General features: G+C 44.6%; 1 pseudogene; it reads left to right on the top strand.

Annotated features, from left to right (window-relative positions):
• Positions 1-2,661: 2,661 nt before the first annotated feature.
• Positions 2,662-3,834, top strand: LOC146435359 (pre-mRNA-splicing factor ISY1 homolog pseudogene; annotated as a pseudogene).
• Positions 3,835-4,270: the final 436 nt, after the last annotated feature.

The following is a 4,270-nucleotide window of genomic DNA, read 5'->3' as shown; positions in this document are numbered from 1 at the left end:
ACTAATGACAGAGCCTTATCCAAATAATACAAAGATAGATTTCTCCTAGAGTTTGATGAAAGTGATGATTAATACTTCATTTATTTATTTACAGTCTATCAGCATTTACAAAGATTTGCTCATTCCTTTGAGCATACATAAAATATCTCTTGAACTCCATGGTATTAGAGCAGAAGTGTCTGATCTGTTAATCTTCAGCAAAAGTGCCTGCTTCTCTCTTTATTTTCTGCTCAGGAGAATGGCATGCCCTGCCCTTCCCAGTGAAGCTCTGAGGACTGCACACCTCAAAATCTTCTCCTATCACAATGGCCTATATGCATCTCACATTTCCCTCTGAAATCCTTGATAGTGAAGATTTAGAGGAGAGTCTTTTTGTTGCCCTCTGGTGTGTTTCAGCTCCTGGACTCACTGTGAATTGTGGAGACTTAAACAAATTGGGATGTAGATAATCTGGATATCTTCATGTTGAAGGATGCTAGCGAAGACTAGACTCTCCCATGCTGAAGTACTGACATCGAATCTTGTCAGCACCTTCTCCTTTCTAAGCCACAGAAATCATGGAGAAGTTGATAGCAAGAAAGCTCCAGAGTTTCTTGCTTAAACCCCTCCTCAGAGCTGGTCTGTTGCTGGCACCAGATCTGGTCAGTTTGGCTTTGTCCTGCTTAGAAATGGATGTTTTCTAGGATCCTGAAGAGCTGTGCTTCACAGAGAGGCTTTCAGCACCTGGATAAAAGGATTTGCCAGCTACATGCACAAGAGAGATCAAGATACAACTGAAAGCGCAAAAGAGTGTGTGGGTATCCTGACTGATGGGATTCATGGTCCATTTTCTTAACTTCTGCGATCTCACAGGGGAAGGACTTTTAATGTGTGGAATTTTCTGCCAGAACATTTCTCTGCAGCAGAAGTTTCTTGAAGGTTTATATCAGCAAGCTGATTTTGGTAATGCTCTTGTGCTGGTTTAGTTCATGTTTGTCATTCATTCATTTCATGGGAGTGTAAGGGTGAATGGTGATCTACAAAAGCACATTGTAAACAGCTGACAGGTCCAAAGTGCTCCTGCTGTGAAGTTGTAGATAACTAAATTGTTTGCTCCTATGTGGGAAAAAGCAAGAGCATGTGTTATCCCTTCAGAAATCATAAGAGTAGATGGAGTAGGGGAGCACACAGGGAAATAAATGAAGGATGTCAGCTCCTTGGTCATCTGCAAAAAGTGGAGATAAGCTTCACATGAACTGAAAGCACTATCAGAATCATATCCTGACAGTGTGACAGGGTTGTACAGGCTGCACCCACAGGTGTGTGTGGCATCAGGGAGGATATAGGAAGCACAGCTCCTGTCTGGGCTGTGCCCAAGTTGGGAAGGACACCATCAAGAAAGAAACATAACAGCAACAGGGAGATAACTTTCCTGAGGTTTCATCTCACCAGAGTTCCCTTTAGTGTTTTGTTGCAGTTAACAATACCACAGCTTGAAAATGAGCAGTTTAGACGCATTTCTTACTCTAAATGTAGCTGTTATTTAAGATGGAAATTGGTGAGATGTCTTATCACTGTCAGCTAGCCACATCTTACCACACAAATATCTTCCTTACTTGGTTTCCTTCCCCTATGAGTACATATCTTTCTCCATCTCTGGGGATGTACTGGTGCCTCCCAAAAGCTCAATTTAAATGGTTTGCAAAAACCAACATATGTGGTGGAGGTATCTGTTAGCTAAAATTGTTTCCAAAGCAGCCTAGCTTCTACTGGTATCTATAGTTAAGCATGCCAGCAATGTTTCAAACTGTAAAAATATGTTCATATAGGTCAGCATAATTTAATTTTAAATGGGCTTAACATCACTCATTTCACTGGAATTTAAACTAACACATTTTATTTGCTGTCAGCTGCAGCAATAAATCCATGGCTAATTATCGTGGTTAAGTTGGTATGTGGTGGTGGTGATAAACTGGTAACCTGGTTTGTCACAGGAACACATCTGGCTGCATGTTTAGTGTGTTACACAGAGGTTTGCCGTTAACAATTGAACCAAGTCAAACAGTATGCAAATATTGTTTAAGCAGTGTAATATAACTGAGGGCTTAGACAGAGCTCTGGGTTCCTACAGAATGTGGGTTACTACATGTCACTACTTACTATCCTAGGTTGCAATCTAGATGTATTTAAGTATTCTATTACCACCAGCTGTGGGCTGTTAGCCGTTATCACCTGCTAACGACCCACCCCGGATGACAGACAATGAGCCATCAGGGACCCACCGTGTGACTCATGGACTTATCTCATCCCATTGTGGGATGCTCTGCCCAGGAGGGAGGAGCCAGGTGTTCCCACCTGGATATAACCTGGCCTTGGAACTGCCTGAGCTAGCCCTGTCTACTGGGTTCCTGGGGGACGAGAGCTACCACTGGACCTTCAGCTGGAGACCTGACCTTCACAGGATCACTGCTTCAACTGAGCTACTTCAGTTGGACTGCTACCACCTCCCTAACTGGGTGTCAGGTTGTATCTGACTTTGTCAGTGCTTTTCCATGTATTATTTTACTTATTTTTAATTTCAATCTTGACTTGTGATCTTGCACTGGTTTGTTTTCAAGCCAATACATATTTTTGGCGCCCAATGTGGGGCCAAAAACAGGTTCAGTTCCGGGTCTCTGAGCCTCTTTGTGCGCGGGGCGTTCGGCGGGACTGAGGGGCAGAGCGCAGCCATGGCTCGGAACGTGGAGAAGGCCATGACGGCCTTGGCAAGATTTCGGCAAGCCCAGCTTGAGGAAGGAAAAGTCAAAGAGCGAAGGCCTTTCCTTGCATCAGAGTGTAATGAGCTGCCCAAAGCCGAGAAATGGAGGAGACAGATCATTGGGGAGATTTCCAAGAAAGTGGCACAGATTCAAAATGCTGGATTGGGTGAATTCAGAATTCGGGACCTGAATGATGAAATAAACAAACTTCTGAGGGAAAAAGGACACTGGGAATACAGAATAAAGGAGCTGGGAGGTCCTGATTATGCTCGGATTGGCCCAAAAATGTTAGATCATGAAGGGAAAGAAGTTCCAGGAAACAGAGGTTACAAATACTTCGGGGCTGCAAAGGATTTACCAGGAGTTAGAGAGCTTTTTGAAAAGGAACCCCTGCCTCCCCCATGGAAGACTCGGGCTGAGCTTATGAAGGACATTGACGCAGAGTACTATGGCTACAGGGATGAAGATGATGGGATTCTGGAGCCCCTGGAACAGGAACATGAGAAGAAAGTTATAGCAGATGCAGTGGAGAAATGGAAAATAGAGAGAGAAGCACGACTCGCAAGAGGGGAGGAAGCAGAGGAAGAAAACATCTATGCTGTCCATGAGGAGGATTCTGATGAGGAAGGTGGCAAGGAGAGAGAAGGTGAAGATGGCCAACAGAAATTCATTGCACATGTTCCAGTGCCAACCCAACAGGAGATTGAGGAAGCTCTTGTACGGAGAAAGAAGATGGAACTGCTCCAGGAGTATGCCAGTGAAACCCTCCTGGCACAGAGCGAGGAAGCAAAGACACTTTTAGGATTGTAACACAGCGCCAGTATGGCCTGGTTTGTGTGTAACCCCTCTGCAACAGGTTCCTAAGTTCTGGTAGCAATGGGTTTTAGCTCTGAAAGTCCCTTTGGATGTGGAGTAAACTAATGGAATTACAGTGTGGTGTGCAGAAGGAGAGCCATCATTCTGGTTTCTCCACTAGGATGACTTGTACTCCAGTGCTGGAAAAGGTCAAACCTCAATGAACTTGTCTCTGCATCCAACAGGTGTCTTCAGTGCTTTCAGTTTGGGAAAAGGTCTGTGCAGTGGGGCCTCTTACAAATACAACAAGGTATCCAATGCCTGAGAGAATTGGCCGTGCTAGAAATCATTTTCTCAGAAAATGAGAGATTCCCTAAGAGCCCAGATAATGTCCAGTGCACTTCACAAATGTGGCTAAGATTCGCGTGGCTCAGACCGGAGATACACTCACGTTATCTGGCAACACTGCAGTGGAGGGAAGGAGAGGACAAGGTGGGCGTGTTAGCCAACAAATTGAGAATTTATGAAGACACTGTCAGTGCCCCACTATGCACCCATATCTCATCGTTGGAAACAAACCTGGCCGAACAAATCCGGAGCTTGATTGAAGAGGGCCACCAGAAACTAAGGAAAGAACTCAAAGAAGGAATTTACCATGCCTCACCAAAATCAACAAGAGTCTCTGCCATCAGGAGCAGACATTCCCCAGCCAGCGAAAGAAGATAAAGTCCCTGTGG

This window comes from Lichenostomus cassidix, chromosome 6, assembly GCF_008360975.1.
Source record: "Lichenostomus cassidix isolate B80296 chromosome 6, HeHo_3.0, whole genome shotgun sequence".
NCBI lineage: Eukaryota > Metazoa > Chordata > Aves > Passeriformes > Meliphagidae > Lichenostomus > Lichenostomus cassidix.
The sequence above is the reverse complement of the archived record's forward strand: the minus strand, read 5'-3'. Positions and strand labels throughout refer to the sequence as shown.